Source organism: Entelurus aequoreus, linkage group LG01 (genome assembly GCF_033978785.1).
Source record: "Entelurus aequoreus isolate RoL-2023_Sb linkage group LG01, RoL_Eaeq_v1.1, whole genome shotgun sequence".
NCBI classification, from domain to species: domain Eukaryota; kingdom Metazoa; phylum Chordata; class Actinopteri; order Syngnathiformes; family Syngnathidae; genus Entelurus; species Entelurus aequoreus.
Window position 1 is genome coordinate 100,635,149 of NC_084731.1, and position 10,390 is coordinate 100,645,538.

The 10,390-nt window shown below is 42.8% G+C and overlaps 1 long non-coding RNA gene across 1 annotated transcript; it reads left to right on the forward strand.

Annotated features, from left to right (window-relative positions):
* The first annotated feature begins 5,076 nt into the window (after positions 1-5,076).
* On the forward strand, positions 5,077-6,421 carry LOC133645777 (uncharacterized). Its single transcript, XR_009825206.1, has 5 exons — positions 5,077-5,244; positions 5,379-5,644; positions 5,770-5,867; positions 5,960-6,032; positions 6,132-6,421. It is a non-coding gene; the product is annotated as an uncharacterized LOC133645777 (long non-coding RNA).
* The last annotated feature ends 3,969 nt before the right edge of the window (positions 6,422-10,390 follow it).

The following is a 10,390-nucleotide window of genomic DNA, read 5'->3' on the forward strand; positions in this document are numbered from 1 at the left end:
TGTAGCAGCTGTCTTTACTGTAATACTGTAGCGGCTGTCTCTACTGTAATACTGTAGCGGCTGTCTCTACTGTAATACTGTAGCGGCTGTCTCTACTGTAATACTGTAGCGGCTGTCTTTACTGTAATACTGTAGCAGCTGTCTTTACTGTAATACTGTAGCGGCTGTCTCTACTGTAATACTGTAGCGGCTGTCTTTACTGTAATACTGTAGCGGCTGTCTTTACTGTAATACTGTAGCGGCTGTCTTTACTGTAATACTGTAGCAGCTGTCTTTACTGTAATACTGTAGCGGCTGTCTTTACTGTAATACTGTAGCGGCTGTCTCTACTGTAATACTGTAGCGGCTGTCTTTACTGTAATACTGTAGCGGCTGTCTTTACTGTAATACTGTAGCGGCTGTCTTTACTGTAATACTGTAGCGGCTGTCTTTACTGTAATACTGTAGCGGCTGTCTTTACTGTAATACTGTAGCGACTGTCTTTACTGTAAAACTGTAGCGACTGTCTTTACTGTAATACTGTAGTGGCTGTCTCTACTGTAATACTGTAGCGGCTGTCTGTACTGTAATACTGTAGCGATTGTCTTTACTGTAAAACTGTAGCGGCTGTCTGTACTGTAATACTGTAGCGGCTGTCTGTACTGTAATACTGTAGCGGCTGTCTGTACTGTAATACTGTAGCGACTGTCTTTACTGTAATACTGTAGCGGCTGTCTGTACTGTAATACTGTAGCGACTGTCTTTACTGTAATACTGTAGCGGCTGCCTTTACTGTAATACTGTAGCGGCTGTCTTTACTGTAATACTGTAGCGGCTGTGTTTACTGTAATACTGTAGCGGCTGTCTCTACTGTAATACTGTAGCGGCTGTGTTTACTGTAATACTGTAGCGGCTGTCTTTACTGTAATACTGTAGCGGCTGTCTGTACTGTAATACTGTAGCGGCTGTCTTTACTGTAATACTGTAGCGGCTGTCTTTACTGTAATACTGTAGCAGCTGTCTTTACTGTAATACTGTAGCGGCTGTCTTTACTGTAATACTGTAGCAGCTGTCTTTACTGTAATACTGTAGCGGCTGTCTATACTGTAATACTGTAGCGGCTGTCTTTACTGTAATACTGTAGCGGCTGTCTTTACTGTAATAGTGTAGCGGCTGTCTTTACTGTAATACTGTAGCGGCTGTCTTTACTGTAATACTGTAGCGGCTGTCTTTACTGTAATACTGTAGCAGCTGTCTTTACTGTAATACTGTAGCGGCTGTCTCTACTGTAATACTGTAGCGGCTGTCTCTACTGTAATACTGTAGCGGCTGTCTTTACTGTAATACTGTAGCGACTGCCTTTACTGTAATACTGTAGCGGCTGTCTTTACTGTAATACTGTAGCGACTGCCTTTACTGTAATACTGTAGCGACTGTCTTTACTGTAATACTGTAGCGACTGTCTTTACTGTAATACTGTAGCGACTGTCTTTACTGTAATACTGTAGCGGCTGTCTTTACTGTAATACTGTAGCGGCTGTCTTTACTGTAATACTGTAGCGGCTGCCTTTACTGTAATACTGTAGCGGCTGTCTTTACTGTAATACTGTAGCGGCTGTCTTTACTGTAATACTGTAGCGACTGCCTTTACTGTAATACTGTAGCGGCTGTCTTTACTGTAATACTGTAGCGACTGCCTTTACTGTAATACTGTAGCGGCTGTCTTTACTGTAATACTGTAGCGGCTGTCTTTACTGTAATACTGTAGCGGCTGTCTGTACTGTAATACTGTAGCGGCTGTCTTTACTGTAATACTGTAGCGGCTGTCTTTACTGTAATACTGTAGCGGCTGTCTGTACTGTAATACTGTAGCGACTGTCTGTACTGTAATACTGTAGCGGCTGTCTTTACTGTAATACTGTAGCGGCTGTCTTTACTGTAATACTGTAGCGGCTGTCTTTACTGTAATACTGTAGCGGCTGTCTTTACTGTAATACTGTAGCGGCTGTCTTTACTGTAATACTGTAGCGGCTGTCTTTACTGTAATACTGTAGCGGCTGTCTTTACTGTAAAACTGTAGCGGCTGTCTGTACTGTAATACTGTAGCGGCTGTCTCTACTGTAATACTGTAGCGGCTGTCTGTACTGTAATACTGTAGCGGCTGTCTGTACTGTAATACTGTAGCGACTGTCTTTACTGTAATACTGTAGCGGCTGTCTCTACTGTAATACTGTAGCGGCTGTCTTTACTGTAATACTGTAGCGGCTGTCTTTACTGTAATACTGTAGCGGCTGTCTTTACTGTAATACTGTAGCGGCTGTCTTTACTGTAATACTGTAGCGGCTGTCTTTACTGTAAAACTGTAGCGACTGTCTTTACTGTAATACTGTAGTGGCTGTCTCTACTGTAATACTGTAGCGGCTGTCTGTACTGTAATACTGTAGCGATTGTCTTTACTGTAAAACTGTAGCGGCTGTCTGTACTGTAATACTGTAGCGGCTGTCTGTACTGTAATACTGTAGCGGCTGTCTGTACTGTAATACTGTAGCGACTGTCTTTACTGTAATACTGTAGCGGCTGTCTGTACTGTAATACTGTAGCGACTGTCTTTACTGTAATACTGTAGCGGCTGCCTTTACTGTAATACTGTAGCGGCTGTCTTTACTGTAATACTGTAGCGGCTGTGTTTACTGTAATACTGTAGCGGCTGTCTCTACTGTAATACTGTAGCGGCTGTGTTTACTGTAATACTGTAGCGGCTGTCTTTACTGTAATACTGTAGCGGCTGTCTGTACTGTAATACTGTAGCGGCTGTCTTTACTGTAATACTGTAGCGGCTGTCTTTACTGTAATACTGTAGCAGCTGTCTTTACTGTAATACTGTAGCGGCTGTCTTTACTGTAATACTGTAGCAGCTGTCTTTACTGTAATACTGTAGCGGCTGTCTATACTGTAATACTGTAGCGGCTGTCTTTACTGTAATACTGTAGCGGCTGTCTTTACTGTAATAGTGTAGCGGCTGTCTTTACTGTAATACTGTAGCGGCTGTCTTTACTGTAATACTGTAGCGGCTGTCTTTACTGTAATACTGTAGCAGCTGTCTTTACTGTAATACTGTAGCGGCTGTCTCTACTGTAATACTGTAGCGGCTGTCTCTACTGTAATACTGTAGCGGCTGTCTTTACTGTAATACTGTAGCGGCTGTCTTTACTGTAATACTGTAGCGGCTGTCTTTACTGTAATACTGTAGCGGCTGTCTGTACTGTAATACTGTAGCGGCTGTCTTTACTGTAATACTGTAGCGGCTGTCTTTACTGTAATACTGTAGCAGCTGTCTTTACTGTAATACTGTAGCGGCTGTCTTTACTGTAATACTGTAGCAGCTGTCTTTACTGTAATACTGTAGCGGCTGTCTATACTGTAATACTGTAGCGGCTGTCTTTACTGTAATACTGTAGCGGCTGTCTTTACTGTAATAGTGTAGCGGCTGTCTTTACTGTAATACTGTAGCGGCTGTCTTTACTGTAATACTGTAGCGGCTGTCTTTACTGTAATACTGTAGCGGCTGTCTTTACTGTAATACTGTAGCAGCTGTCTTTACTGTAATACTGTAGCGGCTGTCTATACTGTAATACTGTAGCGGCTGTCTTTACTGTAATACTGTAGCGGCTGTCTTTACTGTAATAGTGTAGTGGCTGTCTTTACTGTAATACTGTAGCGGCTGTCTTTACTGTAATACTGTAGCAGCTGTCTTTACTGTAATACTGTAGCGGCTGTCTCTACTGTAATACTGTAGCGGCTGTCTCTACTGTAATACTGTAGCGGCTGTCTCTACTGTAATACTGTAGCGGCTGTCTTTACTGTAATACTGTAGCAGCTGTCTTTACTGTAATACTGTAGCGGCTGTCTCTACTGTAATACTGTAGCGGCTGTCTTTACTGTAATACTGTAGCGGCTGTCTTTACTGTAATACTGTAGCGGCTGTCTTTACTGTAATACTGTAGCAGCTGTCTTTACTGTAATACTGTAGCGGCTGTCTTTACTGTAATAGTGTAGCGGCTGTCTTTACTGTAATACTGTAGCGGCTGTCTTTACTGTAATACTGTAGCGGCTGTCTCTACTGTAATACTGTAGCGGCTGTCTTTACTGTAATACTGTAGCGGCTGTCTTTACTGTAATACTGTAGCGGCTGTCTTTACTGTAATAGTGTAGCGGCTGTCTTTACTGTAATACTGTAGCGGCTGTCTTTACTGTAATACTGTAGCGGCTGTCTCTACTGTAATACTGTAGCGGCTGTCTTTACTGTAATACTGTAGCGGCTGTCTTTACTGTAATACTGTAGCGGCTGCGGTGTGAGCCAATGACTTCGGCTGGGAGGCGGGACTTCCGGGGGAAGTGATGTCGTTCATAGGAAGTACAGCGTTGGAGTTTTGCCGGGAAAAGAGGGAAGACGCACATTGAAATGATTGTTTCAACACAATTTGTCTCCACACAACACACCTTTATGGAATAACTGCAACTCTGTAGGTATTTGGTATTTATTTGTATTATTATAATCTGTATTGTTTTTGTTTTCTTTCCTTGATGTTGAAAGTGTGTTGACTATAAATGTATGTTTGTTGTTCAATAAGAAATCAAAAGTGGAGACGCACATTGTGTGATTGTATCGCATCTTGTGCAATAAAGACAAAGAAAGAAGTTGTATGAGCCAACATTCCTGGAATAGGTGTGAATGAATGACTCCTTTTGGAAAAAAAAGCAACTAGCAGCAAATGTTGCTACTTCTTGGGGGTTCATTGGGCGTCATGGCGACAACATAAACGCACCAATGCCCCAGGTAACACCTAACATTAACGTAACGTTCCCTTATGGTTCTCTTTTGGTTATGCAAGATGAGAACGTTCTAAGAACGTTCTAAGAACGTTCTAAGAACGGTCTTAGACTTGACTGCACGCACACAGTAGTGCAGTCAAGGCTGCACGCACAGCAGGTGGCAGTAATGCACACACAAGGTTGCTTGCCAACCGCCATAAAAATCAAAAGAAGAAGGAGAAGAAGAAGGAGAAGAAGAAGAAGAAGAAGGAGAAGAAGGAGAAGAAGAAGGAGAAGAAGGAGAAGAAGAAGGAGAAGAAGGAGAAGGAGAAGAAGAAGAAGACTGCACGCATGCACAATTGAAGCTGCTCCGTGAGACAAAGAAGGACGAAGGCTAACTTCTTCCACAATCCCGATTTTAAAGCAATTTGGTGCGCCATCCATTTATCACAAGTAAGTATAGAAAGAGTGAAATGCGAAGCACGTTTTTGTATAACAACCTACATGATTCATTTCAGACCATTTTACGGTTTTAGCGTTGTGTAGAAATGCACGCCGGCGCTAACTAGCATACATCTCTTGTGCAGGTTGGCTGTTATAAAGTTTCCAAACTGACCAAAGACCAACGAATGACTTCTAAAGAAGGGTGGATTTATTTGTAGTTTAGTTAAACAATAATTTGCCCCGTCAGTGATAAGGTTTGAATGCTGCCTGAACGTTACAAATGTGGCAGACACGGTGAGGACAATGCTGAGGAAAATGGCCACAAACAAAGTCCTGGAGCAGCTTGGCCTCCGTGGAAAGTCAGGAAAAGTGGCGTTTGAGGACTTGCCCCTTTACAGAATAATAAATAGTACGTGTTAATAATAGGTTTGCATCTTTGAACATATGTTGCATGTATGCTCACAAGGTCCATCTAGCTGTTATTATTACAGTATTTATTCTAAAGGGAATTGTAAATTGTGCTGGTGATTGCAGAGCATGCAGGATGTTTACCAGCAGAAGCTGAAGTGGATTGTGAGCTTGGAGACGTCCTGAAACTGGCCACTTTTCCAAAGGGAGGTTCAAAATTTGAGGTAAGGAGAAGATAAGATATCCCAATTTTGAATTCCATTTTATTGAAGTTCCACTGCATGTCTTTTTAATTTGCAATTATAACTACTTGCAGGAGAAGAGGAGGAATTAAGAGGGAGGACAAAAAAGGAAAAAGAAACAAGCAAAAGAACAGAGTGAGATGAGAGGTAAATGATAAAGTAATTATGCCAATGTTTTAATTCAATTCGATTAATCTACATTGAAGTGCTGTCTTTGTTGTATTTGTGATAATTATTTACTTCCAGGATTTGGGTTTCCCTGCTTGGGCTGCTGCCCCCGCGACCCGACCTCGGATAAGCAGAAGAAGATGGATGGATGGATTTACTTCCAGGAAGAGAACCAAGAAGGGGCAGGATACACTGACGTGCACGACCAAGACCACGGCATTCCATTCCATTCCATTTATAAATGATAAATGGGTTATATGTCAAAGTGCTTTGAGTACCTTGAAGGTAGAAAAGCGCTATACAAGTATATACTTGTATAGCGCTTTTCTACCTTCAAGGTACTCAAAGCGCTTTGACACTATTTCCACATTCACCCATTCACACACACATTAGCTGCCATGCAAGGCGCTAACCAGCAGCCATCAGGAGCAAGGGTGAAGTGTCTTGCTCAAGGACATAACGGACGTGACTAGGATGGTAGAAGGTGGGGATTGAACTCCAGCAACCCTCCGATTGCTGGCACGGCCACTCTACCAACTTTGCCACGCCGTCCCCATTTTTGTATTATATCACAAATAAAGAATTATTTCTGTTGAAATTTCTGTTTGAGTGTTATTCCTGACAATATAGCATAAAAACAGATGTAAATAGCATGTTCCTAAATGTTCTAGCCAAACGTTCTTGGCTAACGTTCTGCTAACCAAGCAAGAACTCCACAACCAAACATTCTTTGAACGTTATAAACGAACATTCCCAGAATAATGCCACAACCTTCTCCTAACGTTCACATGGCTCTTAATGAGCAGCAGGTGCTACTTTCCCTCCATGAAAGAATTCACTTCATTTGATGTTTATTAGGGCTGGGAGTCTTTGGGCACCACGCCATTCCATTCTTGGAGGTAACCATTCCATTCTTGGGGGTAACCATTCCATTCTTGGAGGTAACCATTCCATTCTTGGAGGTAACCATTCCATTCTTGGGGGTAACCATTCCATTCTTGGAGGTAACCATTCCATTCTTGGAGGTAACCATTCCATTCTTGGGGGTAACCATTCCATTCTTGGAGGTAACCATTCCATTCTTGGAGGTAACCATTCCATTCTTGGAGGTAACCATTCCATTCTTGGAGGTAACCATTCCATTCTTGGAGGTAACCATTCCATTCTTGGAGGTAACCATTCCATTCTCCATTCCAAACAATACTTATTAATAAAAGTGGCTGCCAGCTCTGGGATTGATTTGCATTCCTCCATAAAATACATCAACATGTCTTAAATGTCTATCTTACACAAAAGAAATCTGCTTTTGTTTTGCAAAAACTCTCCCCAAACATTTCTTCAAATCCAATACAAAAAACCCAGCAGGCACAAAACATCAAAGAACTTTTTGAATGAGGTCCTGATGTTGAGCAACTCAAACTTTTTCACCACCTTTAATCAATTGTCACCTTGATTTGACCATTGAAATGTGCTCATTTGCCAACCAATATTCTACAACACAAATACAAGGTTGTTCACCTTTATTCAATGTCACTTTGTGACCTTGAAGTGTGCTCATTTGTAAACCAACAATGTGGATCCAATGTTGGACATCAATGTTGTCTCAATTGACAAATGTTGTTTCAAAGTCACTTTTAAAGGACGTGTATGTCAAATGAAGGTTGTATCAACGTCTTGCGCCTGCTGGGAAGGCAACAAGAGAGTAACAAACACTTCTCTTTTGTCAAGTCAATCTGTCATTTGCCTGGAATGAGCAGATTTACTTTCATCCATTAACAATCACAAATAGGAATCGGGATTCATTTGAGAATCGATTGTTTTGAAAGCCCTCGTTTATAAACATTTGTTATGCTTTTCATGTTATTTTACACTCACAACCTACAATTCCATGCGTCACGGCCAATTATGCAAATTAACCACATAGACTGCAGTCCTACTGGAGTCACTGAAATATATCAACTATGACAAATCCCAATAAAAATAGGCACAAATCCTAGGTTCCAAAAGGCATTATTATACAAGCAATAGCATGTTTTGCTTCCATTTATGTTGACGGCCACTTGTGTGGACAGCAGTCAGTCACGCGGGGGGACGTCAACACAAGCGGCTTACACTGCACTCGGTTGCTATACAATGACAATGATTGACCTCCCAACTGTCTTTATAGAAAACAACATTTAAGATACTTTCTTCACTGTGGAGTGACAATCTGCTGGATTCCAGCAAGTCAAACACTTCAATCAAGTTGAACTGCACTTTGGTTTGTTTTCAGACGCTGGTGTAAACAAACACTCAGTAGTGATGCAATTCTTTTTCCAGGTGTGCAACGAACACCATTTACCCGTTTAGTCATTGTTTGCACTCTTTGCTAGCTCGCTGCTCTGGAACCAAAGTCATAATTATGATGCAAATAATCCAATCCAACATAGTGTCAGCACAATTTGTTTTCCTGCCATTTCAAATGCACTCATTTTAATAAATCAATACAACGTTTTAAAAGCATACACAATCTGTGTAAATATACTCGTCTCTGGTTCAAACGACTGGAAACTCAAAATGCAGGACTTGGGACTTGACCTGAGACTTTCCAGTCTTGACTTGGGACTTGCCCTTCTTGACTCGGCACTTGAGGGCTAAGACTTGACTTACTTATGACTTGCAAAACAACGACTTGGTCCCACCACTGCCAATCAACCTACTCCCAGGTGCATGTCTTCGCAGGTGGGAGGGGCCTATCCCCAGGTGCATGTCTTCGCAGGTGGGAGGGGCCTATCCCCAGGTGCCTGTCTTCGCAGGTGGGAGGGGCCTATCCCCAGGTGCATGTCTTCGCAGGTGGGAGGGGCCTATCCCCAGGTGCATGTCTTCACAGGTGGGAGGGGCCTATTCCCAGGTGCCTGTCTTCGCAGGTGGGAGGGGCCTATCCCCAGGTGCATGTCTTCGCAGGTGGGAGGGGCCTATCCCCAGGTGCATGTCTTCGCAGGTGGGAGGGGCCTATCCCCAGGTGCACGCCGGAGTACCTGGGGGGAACTCAGGTAGTCACGGGGAGAACCAGAGCCTGGGGATCGAACCCAGGACCTTCTTTTTGTGAGGCGCCCGCACCAACCCCTGTACTACCATGCTGCCCCATAAAAGAATACATTATGTGATAAAACAATAATTTTTTATTGAACAAGTGTGGGACAAATTACTTGTCAGTAGCACACACACACCTTTAAAAAGATGACAATCAGAATGAGAGATATACACAAATATGTACAAAAGTGTATGTGTCATGTGTTAATCCCGCTGCTACCTTATTAGAAGTTTTTCTTTGGCTTGGCCCCCGGATCCTGTCTGGTACCTTGACCAGCATCTCTGGGAACTGGAGCTGTGGAGAACAAAGGCGTCACAAAATACTTCTCCAGGTTGAAGTGTATGAAAAGAAACACTCACAAGACGGCGTTCTGCCTCTTCTAAGCTGTGTTTGGAGTTCAAGTTGTTGGCGTTGTTTCAATGAAAGGCCTACTGAAAGCCACTACTAGCGACCACGCAGTCTGATAGTTTATATATCAATGATGACATCTTAACATTGCAACACATGCCAATACGGCCGGGTTAACTTATAAAGTGACATTTTACATTTGCTGCTAAACTTCCGCTTGAAAACGTCTATGTATGATGACGTATGCGCGTGACGAAGTCCGAGTAACGGAAGTTATGGTACCCCGTAGAATCCTATACAAAAAGCTCTGTTTTCATTTCATAATTCCACAGTATTCTGGACATCTTTTGCAATTTGTTTAATGAACAATGAAGGCTGCAAAGAAGACAGTTGTAGGTGGGATCGGTGTATTAGCAGCGGACTACAGCAACACAACCAGGAGGACTTTGTTGGAGCGCTAGCCGCGCTAGCCGCCGACCTCACCTTGACTTCCTACGTCTCCGGGCCGCCAAACGCATCGGGTGAAGTCCTTCGTCCTTCCGCCGATCGCTGGAACGCAGGTGAGCACGGGTGTTGATGAGCAGATGAGGGCTGGCTGGCGTAGGTGGACAACTAATGTTTTTAGCATAGCTCTGTGCAGTCCGGTTGCTAAGTTAGCTTCAATGGCGTCGTTAGCACAGCATTGTTAACCTTCGCCAGCCTGGAAAGCATTAACCGTGTAGTTACATGTCCACGGTTTAATAGTATTGTTGATTTTCTATCTATCCTTCCAGTCAGGGCTTTATTTCTTTTGTTTCTATATGCAGTTAAAGCAAGATGCTATCACGTTAGCTCGTAGCTAAAGCATTTCGCCGATGTATTGTTGTGGAGATAAAAGGCACTGAATGTCCATTTCGCGTTCTGGACTCTCATTTTC